Source organism: Apis dorsata, unplaced genomic scaffold (genome assembly GCF_000469605.1).
Source record: "Apis dorsata unplaced genomic scaffold, Apis dorsata 1.3 scaffold_654, whole genome shotgun sequence".
NCBI classification, from domain to species: Eukaryota; Metazoa; Arthropoda; class Insecta; order Hymenoptera; family Apidae; genus Apis; species Apis dorsata.
In genome coordinates, this window is record NW_006263843.1 from 92,759 (window position 1) to 110,417 (window position 17,659).

The 17,659-nt window shown below is 24.7% G+C and overlaps 1 long non-coding RNA gene across 1 annotated transcript in view; it reads right to left on the reverse strand.

Moving 5' to 3' along the window:
* Positions 1 to 1,215: 1,215 nt before the first annotated feature.
* The window catches only part of LOC116186398, a 24,723-nt gene continuing 8,279 nt past the window's right edge, over positions 1,216 to 17,659 (reverse strand). The window contains exon 2 of the long non-coding RNA XR_004151378.1: positions 1,216 to 1,422. This is a non-coding gene — a long non-coding RNA (uncharacterized LOC116186398). The remainder of the gene's footprint in view (positions 1,423 to 17,659) is intronic.

Consider the following 17,659-nt stretch of genomic DNA (forward strand, 5'->3'; position numbering starts at 1 on the left):
TCGCCATTGTCTGATAAATTATCATCAGATGACAGCAATTGTATTAAGTAAAAATGATTTACATGATCAATCGGTATTTCTTAATATTTTCATTATTATGGACAATAAATCTTTTCGAAAATAATTTTTATGAAAATTATTTTGTAAAATACAACTTTATAATATATAACGCAGAAACAACAAACTACAATTTTGTCTGTTCAAATGATCTTTAGTCTTTCATATCTTCATCCAACTGATTTTTGAAGGTAGTCTTCTAATACTTCTACAATATCATCTTTTGTTTATAATTTATATGTTCTTGATTAGCTGTGCCATTCCCAAATGGAAAGTAAAACGATGTCATCAATATATTTATTATTGTTTATATATTTATATTTATTATTATTATATTTTGTAATCCAATGGTCGATGAATAATTAACTTCATCCTTAACCCTTAACAAGTAAACAATACTTGTTTTTCATTGTGTAACAATTTTGTCGTTGCATTATATTATAATTAATATTTTGTAACCATGTGGTAATTACAGCAGCATAGCGATGAAGTATGGACTCAATTAATCAAATAATGTTATATTTCCATTTCATTCTATTCTACTAAATTTTGAAAAAATTTTGTATTAGTATTTGTATTATTATATAATTTTTCATTCAAGGTTTCATCTCTTCTCAAATATGTTCCATTAAGTTTAAATGGGTAGATTAAGAAGAGCACTCTGAAACTTGTATTTCATTAGCAGACAATTTTTTATTGTTTAATTTTCGATGCATTGTCTTGTTGAAAATACTAATTTTCTGATATTTTTCTTTCAATATATAATAATATAAGTTTTTAAAATCTCTTTATATATGATATCCTCAACTTTTATAACAAGAGTAATTCTTTGAGCAGAGAAAACTCTTCAAATCATAATGCTTTCTTCTTCATGTTTAAAAAATTGATGTTTGGTACTTGGTATTGTTTCTTGTACCAGTTGAACGTGCCATATAACGTCTTTTATTGCTTCCAAAAAAATTTAATTTAGATTCGCCTGAAAAAAGTGCCGTTTTCTATTTCTTCTACAATTCAGTCACAATATTTTTTAACAAATATTAATCGGAGTATTTCACTTTTCTTATTGATTAAATAATCCTGCATCATATAATCTTCTTAATATTAGCAAGATTTTCCCCTTAATTTAACCATTTTCTTTTTCATCCGCAACTAATTTTCCTTTTATTATTTCATCGATTTTTTCCACTTGATGAATCTTCTATATCCTTCCATATCCTGCGCGATATCATCTACTATATTCTTCCCAATAAATAATATTGAAGCAATTTCACGAGAGGATCCTCTAAAGACAATTTTCTAAAAATTTTGCTTATTTCAAAGTGTCTTTCCATACCATATCTGCGATTTATAGCGGCTAACTACCAACTGAAATAATAATATTGCGTAATATTATTTGAATGTAAAAATTTATTGACTTTTTACAGATTTATAATAAAAATTGGCTGGGAAATTTTGAGCATGTTAATATAACATTTTTTTCAAATAAATGCGTATGAAAAATAAGTAGTATATATGCTTCTGTATAATATTATTATACATATATAATAAAAATAAAATTAATAAATTATATTATTGATAAAAATTATTAATAATAAAAATCTCTTAAAGCTTTTCTTTTGGAAAAAAAATTAAAGAAACTGGTTTGGAATTTTTGCACGCCATTGTAATTGATAATCGCGCTACAAATATTATTGCTAATCATATAAAACATCAACGACAAATAATAATTAATTATGATTTTGCAAAATTTCTTATTTGTTTCAAAAATGAAATTACGGCGTATCGTAAATGACGGTGTACAATTCGTATGTTTTAATCGGTACACGAAATTTATCATTTCAATATTTTTTTTAAAATCAACAATCTGAATTTTGGACAAATATTTACCAATACGTTTTTGCAATATCTATGAAAAAAAAGATGCGATTCGAAAACAATATTGAAATAAAATCGCTCTGCAAAATAAAATCCACGAGTTGTCATTTAAAAAACGACGAAGCTTTCAAAAACTCGAATATTTCATTTATTTAAATACTGCATAATGTAAATAATGGTTTCCTATTTACAATAGTGTTCAAAATAATTCACGATTAAATATTTTATATTTATCCATAAATTTTCCATATCATTTTGAAAATTTCGAATTTTTAGAGAAAACTTTTTTTCCATGTTAAATAATCTTCGATTAAATTTACGTATTTTATAATGTTTAAATCAATTTACAGATATCAATGTTTATCGATCTCTTCGGAGAGGAAAGATTTCCGAACAGTCAGTTTTAAATGAGCTCTCGAGAAATATTGAGATCGGTAAAACTATTCTGTCGTTATTTTATGATTAAAAAAATATTGTATATATCATAAAATTTGTATTCAAAATTATGCAATTTATTAATTTAAGAGATAAATTAATTTATTAATTTAAAAAATAAATAGTATGATAGAAATAAAGAGTGTAATTTCCAAAAATGGAGAGGTTTAGGAATGATTCTTGAGATAATGAGAGTAGTGATGATGGATTGAAATTTATAGTATATAATGAAATGAAAATATGAAATATATAATGAAATGAAAGTGACATTAGTGACGATTACATATTTCCTTCTAAGAGTCGGAACGTACTAAGAATTGACAGTGATACGGAGAATAATGAAAGTGATAACGAAGAATATTTAGAACAAATAAAGAACTCGAGTAAAAATTACGAATAGAAAGACAGAAAAAGACGATTTGCGTTTCAGTTTCACGTTCAAAACTTCTCCGCCAATCATAGAACCACAAATATTTCAGGATATAATAAGATTATTGGACTCTTTCAAATTTATATTTCACGATATACTGATAGATCAAATAATAAAAATGATTAATGAATATGCACAAATGAAGATATGTGAGAAACAATTGACCAAAAGGTCTATTTGGCATTCATGGATGAACATTACAGAAAAGAATTTATAGCCTTCATCGATGTAATTCTAAATATAGGGATAATGCCACTTGCAAGCATATCAGAATATTGGACAACTAGGAGCAACAGTAGAATTCCTTTCTATTCGGAGATATTCAGAAGAGTATTCGATTCCAATTTTCTATATTATAGATATATTATAGATATTATAGATAGATATATTATAGATATTATATTTATGAGACAATGCATCTTCTAATGCATCTTTGAGAATCCGAATTGGAAAGGCAAAAAACTTTTTGCAATATATCGACTCGAAATTTGCAGAACGAAATTTTTATACCTGGTAAGAATATTTATATTGATGAATCGTCATGTTTAAGAGAAAAATTGCATTTATAACGTATAACCTAAAAAAATCGATCAAATGGGGCATAAGAATTTCCAGATGGGAAACCTACTATGGAAGTTTGACAAGTGTTTAGAGAATTTAGAGAAACCAGAACTTTAGCTCTCGAATTCCATTAATCCTAGTTAAAAAACTTCTGAACAACATTCTAAATGCTATCATTTGTATAGATATTTTACAAATATCCCGCTTGCCAATGAACTTCTAAAAATAAAAATCCATTTAACTGATACAGTACTGCCAAATCGTAAATATTTGTCAGTTGTAATTAAGAAACCGAAATTTTCAACAAAGTCGACTGTGGTTTATAAGAAGGAAAATACATTAGTCTTCGCATGAAAAAGCAAACGAATCTTAATTTTAGAATCGATTATAAGGAGAACACGCGATAGTGTCACAATAAATTTATCGAAAAACCAATTGTGGCTATACATTATACCAAAAAAATGAGAGAATTGATCATATGCAACAACGTATCGTTTCCTTTGAAAATCCCTTAAATGATGAAGAAAGTTATTTTTTATGGAGATGTGCATCATCAATGTATACATAATGCATAAAATAATGAAACAATAGAACAACTATAAACCTAAAACACTTTAAATTTTGTGGAATGTTTAGTCGATAAGTTAGTAGGAAATTTTCGATACCGAACGCCATCTAGCAAGCGCAACCTTCAACATCATTCTTAGACGTTAGATTAAATAATCATATGATAGCTTCATATGATTCTTTCAGAAAACAAGAAAGACTGTGCAGTATGTTCCAACAGGAAAAAGACGAGAAACACACACTGTGATATCTGTAAAATCTCGAAAGCCAGGACTTCATATGATTGTTTTGTAAAATATGCTTTAAAAAATTACAGAAATTAAAAATTTATATTTTTATATATTATAAGTATTATTACATATAATAAATGACGAGAAACACGCACGTACTGTGATACCTGTATTTGAAAGCCAAGACTTCATATCGGATTGTTTTGCAAAATATGCTTTGGAAAATTACAGAAATTAAAAATTTATATTTTTATATATTATAAGTATTATTACACATAATAAATGACGAGAAAGACACATACTGATACCTATATTCGAAAGTCAGAAGTTAATATCGGTGATTGTTTTGCAAAATATGCTTTGAAAAATTATAAAAATTAAAAATTTATATTTTTATATATTATAAGTATTATTAAATACAACAAATTAGTTTCAATAAGTTCTGTTTTCTAACATCCCTATATTTGTTTTTAATCACTTAGAGAAATAACTAAGAAGTTAAATTTGCTCCGACTAGTTGATACATCAGAGAAATTTATCAATTATGCGAATTTGAGGATTATAATTATCTTCAATTTTCCAAAAGCAAGATATTGAAGCTAATTATTCGTAATATGATAAGCCTTTGCTGATCATTTGTCTTATCAATATAGAATATTCCCAAGCATTCAATTCAGTCGCATTTTTTGCTATGTTAATTTTCCTAATATTTAACTTATTTTATATTTAATCTATATTTAATGTCTATTTGTTTCATTTATTTTCTTTTTTCTTTTTTTTTTTTTTTAAGTTGTTCAATGCATACAAACTTTTAAAATAAACCGACACAACTTATAAATAAATCTACAGTTTTAGTTTATGAAATTCTAGATCAGAAAAATTTTATTCCATATTAAATTAGCCTATCTGAAGTATATTTTAACATTATGGATGTTTAAATATGTATAGAATTCGCGATCTTAGACCTTCACTCGTTCGTGAAACTCTTCGGTGATGAAATTAATCTGAGAATATATGTTTAGAAAGGCATTTTTTCATTTTAATGCAATATTCTGTCTTTCATGTACACGACTATAGAAAGAGATGATATATATATTATGGAATTAGAATGAAAATTGGAAAAACAAGAATACGCTAGAATTTAACTCGGCTTGGACTCGATTTTCGCGAATTGTTTCTAATTCTAATCGTATGTTTTATTCTTCTATTTATCTTTTACATCTATATTCGCATAACGTGTGATGCACTGCGCATGCAATTTTTACTATTATACCTCGAGCGGAGACAATTGAAACAATTTTGGAATTATTTAATTATTTGTTTATTATTGTTTTTAATTATTGTTTTTAGTTATTTGTTTCTTGTTGCATTTCAGGGACGGATATTGATAATTTAATAAGAAAACTAATGGTTTTTATTGCAAAATTTATTTCATTATTATACCTGTATTTATCTTTTTCTCCGTTGCAAAAATCGAGCACGTTGTTGTTCTATGAAATTAAATTAAATTAATATCAATTAAATTAATATCAATTATAATTTAAAAATTAATATTCATGATATATAAATATTTCTCATTTGTCAATATACAATGTATCCAATTTCTTAGAGAGATGGTTTTTCAACGTTTTGCAAGATTGAGCAAAAATTTTAACACGCATACCGGATTTGTTGCTCAATTAATGAATTCACTGAACATAACTCAATGAATTCAATGAAATGCGGATTACTTTCTCTTAAGTAATATTATGAATAGCATGATGATACAGGAATAGAATCTTTGAATCGATCTTTCAAAATTTTTCCTACAATTTGAAAATTCACTAGTTAAATAGTGAAATCTTTCAATATCACTTAATTTTTCATTATTCTTATACATTCTTATACATAAACTCTTAATGAAACAAATGTTGTAAAATGAAACAAATATATCAAATGTATCCAACCATTGTAATCTCCATTTAAAATCTATAAATGGATTGTTAACAATTGTGTCACAATTTTTAAACTAAAATATTAAAATAATTAAATATTAAATATAGTACTAGATATATTAGATATAATATTAAAAATATTAGATGATACAACAAATTGTTTCGAATATTTCTCTAAAACTAAAAATCTACCCTTATTACACATGATTTGAAATTGAACTATATTATGATCATCATAAAAATCTTTTTTGTCTTCTTTCGACGATCGCAGTATTAGATTCGGAAAATTAGATGCCTACGAATCATTTAGAAACATCACAACATGATATTGAGAGATTTTAATCGAACTTTCATAATATATGATTTTTAAGCAAATGAGATACAAAAGACTTATGATTGCAAGAAGATGGATCAACGATATGACTCGTTTTATGTTGTTTACATTATCAGGAAGATGTTACTTTCATGTATTAAACTGCACAGTCTTTCTTTCTGATACTATTTTGATCTTCTCTTGTAGCTCATCGATAATTCCAGTACCAAATTATTTCTAATGGCCAAATAATTTTCTTGAATCTCGAGCAATTTCGAACAAAATCGAAAGAATCGATTGATCCTTGATTTCGAGTTTTATTATTGTCCATGAATTTTGAATATTGATTTTAATATAAAAATTTACGAACTATTATTTTCTACCCATTGATGAAGACAATTTTTTATTTCTTCTAATATGTGCAAAAGAGAATCGAAAAGATAATAAAAAAAAGGAAAAAGAAAGAAAATGATTTCCCATAAACGCATCGAACACATTCTTTCAATACGGTGTTAAGGATTATCACTTTATTCTTTAATAATTGAAACTTTACAATGAAGAAAAATAAACTTTTGTGACTCATCTTATAGGATTTAGCAACAGCCAAAATAACGATAAACAGTTATTATGAATTTAAAATATTTTTTTCTATTTTTTTCTCTTTCATTCTTTCTCTAATGTTCTAAATAAGATTTAATTTTTTACATTTTATAATTTTTAAATTTTTACATTTTATAATTTATTATAATATACGATATCTTTAGAAATATTATTAGAAATAATATTAATTTATTTAGAAATATCGTTAGAAATATTTAGAAATATATTCGTTTTCTCATCTGGTGTCTCTTATCTTTTTGTTTTTCCTTGTTACATAAAAATTTCAAATTAGATACTACAATTTACAGCGAAATATTTTTAGTACTCTTATAAAAGACACATTTTTCGTTTGAGGATCCAAATGTCTTTCAGAATTGGTAATGTGGATAAATAGATAAAAGAGTCGCCATATCAAGAAGTATGAAACACAAATATCCCTTTTTCTACAGATAAACATGAAATATTCTTTGCAAATAAATTGAAGTAGTACATACCATATATTTGTTAGAAAATGATAGATAAAATATGCATTCTCACTTTATTCCATCTATCACATTCATTGTTATTATTGGCTGAGGATAAAGCGATGATGAACATGATATCGTGATGGAATAAAAAAAAAGTAATAATTTCACAGTACTGATACAGTTTTCCAATTAAAGTATCAAGTATCATTATAAACAAACAGAATTTCTTTGACCTTAATTATGAAATAATTATTCAATTATCTAGATATCGATCTTTGTTACCGTTTTCAAATAATCACAATGCGTGTAATGGCATGTAATGGAATAATTTTACTATTTTCGAACGCACTGCTTGCAATCAATTTTCACAATTTGAATTTTCTTTCATCATGCCGCGTCTTAGTCATCCAATCATCATTTTATACACAATTTCTGTATTAATTATAATATATGGAAATTTACGAAATTACAAAGTTTGGATATTGAAATCGTTCAGAAAGAAGGAGAACGACAGATGAAAATAGAAAATTCTTGTGATAATTCACAAAGAAGAAATGGATAACATATAGTTCATCAATTCAATCACTTCTTTCGCAAAAATTCAAAATTCAAAGAAGAATAACTTATGTCTAGTTCTAATATCAGAATTTTTTACAGGAAATGAACTAGGATTCGCAAAATAGACAATATTCACTAATAAAAATTTGTAAAATAAATTTTGAAAATTGAAAAATATTACGATTACTATATTTAATCTCAAATATATTAAATTAAACACTTCTCGTATTTTAACGAGTCTGACTCGTGAAGACTCGTTATGAAGATTTTGGCCCAAACATGAATAACACAAGTCAGACTGGAGTGGAGTGAAAATCGAGCCAAACGTAAACATCACGAATGAGACTTGTGGAAATCTTGCCAAACGTAAATAACGAGTGAAACACATGGAATGATTTTTTCAGTCAGTTATAATCGTGATTTAGTTTTTACTAATACGCCACAGAAGATCACGATTCTTATAATCTACGTTTCAAAGCAAGCATGCTAATGGTTTTTGTACTTCAGTTTTTGAAGTAAAATTTAATAATTTTATTTTTTAAATAAAACCTTATAAAATGCAAGATACAAAACGTTTATGAAAGCAATGAAAACAATGATAACGAATCTAATGATAGAGACGTGTTTGTACTAATAAGAAAGCGTCTAAATTATTAAAGCGTTTAATTATAGATGAGAGTAGTGACAAAATATGATACATCAATCATGTGTATCATAGATTTGATAGAAAGTGAAAAACACACCAATAATTTGAAAATATTTTGAAATTCATGACATAAAAGATATCTGTTTCAAATAATTTAACTGAGAATCCAGAATTATTAGAGTTCTTTTCTATTATATTCTTATAACAAATTTTGAAAAATATTTGTTAATGAAACAAATCGCTTCGCATATCAGATAATGCACCACGAGCGGAAAACATGAAAAGTGGACAACACTTGATATCCTTAGACGAAATGAAGGCTTATTATGCACTGTGCATTTTGATGGCTCAAATAAAAAAACCAAATATACAAATGTATTAGTCTAAAAGAGCAGTAATAGAAACACCAATATTTAGAAAAATAATTTAATTAAATCTTTTAAAAGATTTCCACAAATTTCGAGATTTTTTCTTTTTTCTAATGAAACTGATAATAATGATCGAAAAGATAAGACATATCATCAATTTTTGGAATAAAAAATTTATAGAAATTTATATAATGAATATGTCGTATAGACGAATCCTTGATGAAATATAAAGAGCGTTAAGCGTATAAACAATTTAATCCGGAAAAGAATGTGATTTGGATTAAAAATTTACAAATCATGCGAGACATGTACCTCTGATTTCTGTGTCATTTAAAATATATACCAAAACAAAATTGATCAAAATGATAGTGTGTTGGAGAATATTGTGATAGAGTTGTCAAAATCTATAATAAACAAGAGATATACTTTGTTTCTGGACAACTAATATTCCTCATCCAACCTGTTTTTAAAATGAACTAGAAAAATACAAACGTTATCAATACAGTACGCAAGAATAGGAAAAATATGCCAAAAGACATTCAAAAGAATATTTTAAAAAAAGAGAGTGTATGGAAGAATTGTAATCTATAAAATATATATGATATCAACAAAATACGAAAGTGCAGAAATGGTTGAACAGTCAGATAAATAATTAAAAGAAGCTCAAATGTATACTGGAATATAGTAAGGGAATGAGTGCAATTAATCATTAAAATCAAATGTTACCTTGTTTCCCAATCGTGAGATCGGGAAGTCATCAAAAGATATCGAAAATTTTTTTTTATATGACTCTATTCGATACTTACATTATGCATAAAACAATACACAATCGAAAGAGAGAAACATATGTTGATTATCGAATAAATGTGGCAGAAGCAATTTTACAAAATGTTCAATTATCAGACAAAATGCATGCAAAATCTGCATTAATAGGAATATTAATCTTCGACTCTAAACACAATATTGGGCCCATTTTCCAAAAAATATCGATCAAACATCTCGTCTGAAGAAAAATCCAACAAAAACGTATAAAGTTTGTTATAAATACAAAATACGAAGCAAAACGAAGTGGGAATGCACGAAATGTAAAGCTTTACATCTATTAGAATGTTTTCGGAAGTATCATACCATGCAGGATTATTAATTTTTAGAGTTGTATTTTTCTATTAGATATTGATTCAAGATGATTTCTTATAATTAAACTTTTTGTTTATAATATGCCATTTATTTTTAGGCATAATATTATTACATTCCTTAGAACAAAGGCACACTTGAAGACGCTCAGAATTTTTATTAAAATATTGTTTAATTATGAAATATAGTTTTGAAATTTATCACTTATTATAAAATAGATTTATAATATATATAAAAGCAAAAAGAATTACTGTACGTCCACAAGAATTATATTACATAAAACAAATGAATATCATATTTCGACTCGTACTGCAACTGTTTTCGAGCATCATTCTGCTCTGTTTACCGCGCGTTAAACGCTATTTCGTCGAGCTAAATGAAAAAAAATAGTAACGTTCGGAAATAATAATATTCACAAATGAAAATTCTCGCCAACCATTGACACAGAAATCAAGGGTTTTATAATGTTTGATTAATTATAAGGCTCGTATATTAGTAATCGTATTATAGTGCCTGTACGTACAATAGTGATCAGATCACCGCTTCACATATTATATTTATATTCTAGGCAGAAGTATATCCTCTTTAGAGGATTTTCCACACTACATATAGTGAATGTTATAAAAGATTGAAGAAATGTTATAAAAAATTGTATGCATATAAATTACTCGATTATTATAATGCATAGTGTACAATAATGTGTTACTTAATTATTGCTTAATTATCATAATATTAAATATAAGAAAAATTCTTGCTATTCCATGATCATCTCTTCAATTGCAAATTTCTATTGGCTTGTGTATCAATAGATAACTGCTATATAGAAGTTATGAAATAGATGGCAGCACCTGATCAGTTCTAGTTATGATCTGGCAAATTAACAGCATCTTTTCCTTAGAAGCATTTTTTTTAATTGCATTGTCTTACAATACCGTATGTATTATAATGGATTATTACAATTATTATATAATATATTATACATAATTTGTTATATTATGTTATATATATTTATCTTATTTTGTATTATCTTTCTTTACAATAAATTTAATTTTTTTTTAATTCTTTTATTTTTAACTTTAACAGACGACATTTTAACTGTAATATAGTTAATGAAGATCATAAATCTTCGTGATAATTTTTCGAAGTCGCGAATTTGCACTAAGATAATCCTACATCCATTAAGTATTACGAACATGTTTTAAGAAGTATAATAAAATAGATATAATATAAATATATATTTTTTTATTACCACATTGGATCATTTCTTTTCATTGTTACAATGAAAATGAGTTAAGAGTGATGGCGAAGATAAAACCAATGAATTAGTAAATTAAATATTAGAAATAATAAGAGAGATGATTTCTTAAAGATGATTAGTTCAATATTTGAAAATTGATAATCTCTTTAATGACCACTTAAATATGTACAAATATTTGAAATTGACGCACATGTAAACTAATCTTCTTCAGCAACCGAAGCAGGCAATAATTCTTATGAAATACTTTGATTTCAATAATGTATGCATGAAAAAGAAAAAATCAAAATTTAGTTAAAATATTTAATCAAATTAGTTGAAAAAATTAGTTAAACATTTAATAAATTACATTTTAATCAAGTAAAAAACTTGAAAGAATGGTTCATGGCATAATATTATTCTTGCTCGAGAAATCAAAATTTCTTTAAAAAGATTTATAGAAATATAAATATAAAAATATAAAGAAATCAAATATAGACGAAAATACATAAAAGAAGAAATTCGTGACATATATAATAAGAAATTAGTTATAAGCATTGTTATTCATTATGTATATGAATGCATGCTATATATAAGAAAATCCATGCTCCTTCAGTTGCAAAAATATCGATTAAGATAATCAGGTTTCGAAGAGCATATCAATGATATTAATGAATGTTTACGCAAATGTGTATATTTTTTATCTAATATATGTGTTAATATTCATATATATATTCTTTTTCATACAGTGGCGCTTGGATTTTTTTCGTTTTGGCAACGTTATATCCTCTTCTTCCAATAAATATGAGTGAAAGACAAATATCCTTTTTTCCACAATCTTTGTTTTTTCTTTTATTCTTTTTACGTTTCAGATCAATTTTAGCACTTTTAATCACCATGATCTACACGATTCTATTGTTTCAGAATATAACTAAATGATAGATCTTAGTAGCTACTGTATAAATAACATGTCATCTTTCCAGATTAAAATAAGCATTATAAAGTAATTAAATGATTGTTTTCAATCCATTTGTTGCAATTAGTTATATATTTTATATAACTTTTATTTTATATAACTTATTTTCATTATCAATGAATCCAAAAATACTACCTTGCTTTTGTGAACATGTTGTTAACTTGTGAAATGATATGAGATGTGAATTCAATTGCTTCCATTTCGGTATATAGAATATAAACGTGACAATATTTGTTTTAGATGATATTTGAATGATTTCATCGCTGCCTTTCAAAGTCGATCAAAATGAAAATTTTGAGAAACAAAATCTTTTTACCAAGAACGTCTTATGATTTTTAAATAAAAATTATTGAATGTTCTGAATTTCATTATTGATCTCGATGAATCTTTGCAAGATATCGACTTCTAGATACATCGCTTTCACATGAACACCATAAAATAGATTTACAGTAGATCTGTTTTCTTAATCTATTTTCTACTGCGATATCGTGAAATGATCCACTTCGACATATGTGATTTATAATTCTGATCTCTGAAATTACACATATGAATCGAACATCAGATTATTGCAGTATATGATTAATGATGTGACATACGATTTTGATAAGATAAGCGCATGTTTTTTTGCAAGAATGATGTCATTGAATGTTTTATTTTTCTCTTTCATTCATAGTATATCATTTTTGCCTATGAAGAAATTTAGTTGTTATTATTTATTATTGTTATTATTTCTTCATTTTCATTCTTTGGGTTAATAAATAATGCAATTTTTCAGAGAAATGTACGCGTTATATTATCTTAATTGTACCACCTTAAATTGCGTTGTGAATATAAAAGAGTATTATTCTACCATCATCAATAATCAATTTGATGATATACATCAAAAACAAAGAGCGATAATTCAAATAAATTTCTATCAGAATTCGATTCAGAATGTCTCAATCGACAATTGATACATTTAAACAAATTTTTATCTTGAAGTATTATTTATCGATATAATAATCCAAGAAAGCTAACAATTTACTTTTATGATCCGTATTGCTGAATGATAGAAAGAATTAATTAATTGTATTAATCTCATGAGATGAAAATTTTCAACATTTTTTCCCTTGGATACGGCGACACTATCAATATATTTAAGAAAATATGCAACTAGTACAATCAATTAAAAAAACTTCTTAATGTTGATGTAAAAAGTCACTTCTTGAATGGTGGTGGTTAATTTTAATAATAATGTTCTGCAGAGTTTGAGACGTGAAATTATTTAATTGAAGCAATTGTTTTTGATTTTTTGCAGAGAAAATACCTATTTGAATATGATCGTGTGTATCGCACATAAATGCATACTCCATACGCTCTTTCATTTATGTGTTGCAGAATCTATGAATATCGAAAACAGAAACGAATCAATGTATATTTAAAATCAATTTGCAATTGTAAAATTGTACAATTGTATTCAACATTATTAATTATTACATTAAATTATATATTAAAGTGACGACATTGCACGAATTGCATTGCAGAAGTGCATAATTATATAAAATTTTTGTGTGCGATAGAATATTCTATTACATTTATTAAGCTTAATTATAAATTATTAATTAATACATGTTTAATCAATACATGCTTGTTTAATCATTATTGTACCAGAATCGATTTAAAAAAATCTTTATAATAGATTATTATTTAATTAAAATTTTGATAATGGTTTTAAAAGTGTAATAGTTTTTACATACATTATGATAATATCACATTATTTCATGTGATTTAATTAAGATAAGATTTCATTTTATTTTATTTTATTTTATTTGAAAATATAATTATTATAAATTTCATTTCTTTTATTTATTACAGAAGTGGAAATAGTTGAATCATTATAATCGTTTTATATAAACATATTTATCTAAATCCTCTAACAAATTATTAGACAAAGTTTACGATACGATCATTTATGTTTCTTTAAAAACTTGGTGCTATTTTTTGCGTGAAAAAACATAGAATTTCATCTATTTGGATACCAGCATTTAGTACATAACGTGTATTTTTAATTTACCAGAATTTTACTAAAAAGTTTCTATATCTCAATAATAACAATTTTATTATAAACTTTAATTTTATTTTATTCCCCAATCCACGTGAAATGGCAGAACAATGGTTCTTCCAAAAAACTAAAATTTCGAAGAATTCCACTGAAAGAAGCTTCTGTTCCTTTACATGTAATGGAAAGAAAGATACAAAGTCTTAACTAACAAAAAAAGTAAAAACTAACAAAATTCTCAAATTCAGATCACAAAGGCATTCAATTATATCATAAGAATGAAAAGTTAAATCACAACACGGTTTAATCACTAATCGTTTTAATCCATTCTTCTTTCATCATTAATTTTATTACTAACGAATGCCACGTAAAAGTCGAATATTTATTTATTTTTCGATCTATGTATGCCGGAATATTAATTACTCTTTAAGGAATAATTTTTTTTTATCTATTTAACTATTGTTAGTTATTAATAATTCATATTATGAATTTGACTATTATTTTATTTTAATACGATCAATTTTATATACATTACATATTTACCTTAAAGATTTTATTTTTTTATATGTAGATATATTCCTTGAATAAAGAATTAAAATCTCATAATTTTCAATATTTTTCAGTGTTTTTAGTAAAATTTAAAGATCTGAACGAAATTTAATTCTAAAGATTAATTATTAATTATTAATTTTCATATTAATATAGATATTAATAATTTATACATTATGATAAATAATATCTTATTATTTTTTTACTATATTTCTATAACCAAATAACCATCTTTTGATATGAATACAAAAATCCAATATAGAATGTCTAAAGTTTACTTAAAACACGTATATAAAAATCATTACATTAATTGATTTAAAAAAAAAATTATGAATATTTGGTAAAATAATTCAAGAATAAAGGATATTATAAGATAGTGCATATACGAAATATGAACTAGAACGAACTAGAAAGAATATATGCTATAATTAAGGCAAAAAGAGAAAACATAAATTATATATATATATAAAGATACAAATATAAATTTATCTGTTATGTTTATATGACTTATTAAATCTTTATTTATATCTGCTACGATCGAAATTTCCATCAAAATCATATTTCATTAAAAGATTGTAATTTTTATTTCTACATCCGATATTAATTTTACAATTGAAGAAATATTTTTATCTTCTAAATAATTCTTGCATATTAATTTGCATATTAATTTTTACCTCTTCGTAAACTTAATATTTTTTTAACAATAAAGATTCTTTAAGATTCTTTTTTTTTTTTTTGATCGTAAACAATATTTTGTAACGTTCAATGCTCGTTTATAACGAACAAAGCCTTTATTTTTATATGTTAAAAATCTGATTATATGTTTCTAAATTTTATAAATTATATCTTATAAAATTAATATTAGAATGGCAATGTTAGGTTTTCTATTCTGCCATGCTGTATTACAATTAGAAATGTTAAAATGAAATTTTAATAATCCTTGGTCTCAATTTTTTACTATTATTCATATTTATATAACGTATTTATCAAAATTTTAAATTTTTTACAAATTTCGATGAAGAAAATATTGTTGACCGTCAGATATAAACATCGATGAACAACAATTCGAACTCACCACGGTCATTTAGTTAACTTAAACTAACGATCACAGATTTTTTATATTGTTGGTATTCTTCGTGTATACGAAAATATAACTTAAGAGTGAAGACAGCAGAAAATTAAAAGAGTCACTATTGAAAGAATAAGTGTTTTTAGATATTAAAAAATTTTGAAAAGATTCAACTTTTTCAGAGATAAAGAATTTTTCCTTTAAATATAATTACGAATCTTCGAAGCTAATAATAATGGAAAAAAATTTCTGAATTGCTTAGAGCAATTTTTCCAAAAAAATTATATTAATATCGAATAATTTTCAAAATGTTATATAATAATTATAATTATTTAATTTCGTTTTTATCTTAATTTATTTTAGTTTTTTATATAATTTTTTATATATTTGTTTTTATTTTATTATTTATAATATTTTTGCATTTTGTAAATAATTTAATTTTATTAAGAAATTAAGTAATAAATATATTAAAAATATTATAGAATATTACAAAAAAAGAAAAAGTTGTATATAGCAAGGCCTGAATTATAATTAAAAGAATTATAAAAAATGATAAAAAGCGCAAACATATAATCTGCAACTTTATACAATACGTATCTTTGATCTAAAAGAAGAATATGTAGAATACGAAAAAAAGATTCAGAATTTGAAGAAGATATTTTCTCTGAATGATATATTCAGAGAAAATGTGATCTCCTAAAATTAAGAAAAAGTTATTATTCAGAAAAGGATAAGGTAATTATAAGAAATACTATTTATGAATTTTATATTAAAAAAAAAAAAAATTGTGCCTATTAATCCAACCATTAGAGAAAAAATAATAAATTTTCCATTTAGAAAATCCATATATATTCTATTAAAAAGAGTCAAACCGTCATCGTGACAGAACATGTTTACAAACGCTCGTGCGACCTGTATTCGAAGAAGTTTACATACGAAAAAATAAACAATAGTTCTCGACTCGATTGAGGGTATCTCAAATAAGGTATACACAGTTGCCATAGGAAAAATTATCGATCCCAAAAACATTCGATTTATATCGAGAATCTGGACGTGTTTATATTTAAATAGCAAAGCAACGTGAAACTACCTATTAAAAAATATAAAAAATAATTTCTAATGAAAACAATTTAACATCAATATTCATCGAAATATTCATAAAATATCAAATATTATCATTTATAGGGAAAAATATTTAAACATAATTCAATAAAATATAAAGAAATATAACAATATATATCGAAGAAACATGAATAAATAATACAATGATAATTAATAAATGTTGGCGAAACGAAGAAATGATTGATATTTTAAAAAATACAAGTTTCTTATAGATTTATAATAATGCATACTGGTGGAAAAATGGATTTATTAAAGAAACGCAGTTAACTTTCAAAGCATGCAGTATCACAGGAGATTATCATGACAAATAAATTCGACAAATTTTGAAAAATGGATATAATGCAAATTAATAAGGTAAATTATCTTCTAAATATAATAAAAAGAAGAATATCATTATGTGGCTAATATTATAAAATTCTATACAGTGAAAATATGAATAAACAGTTATGAATGAATAAGTTATTAGATTTTACATAAAAATATAAAAAAAAAAAAA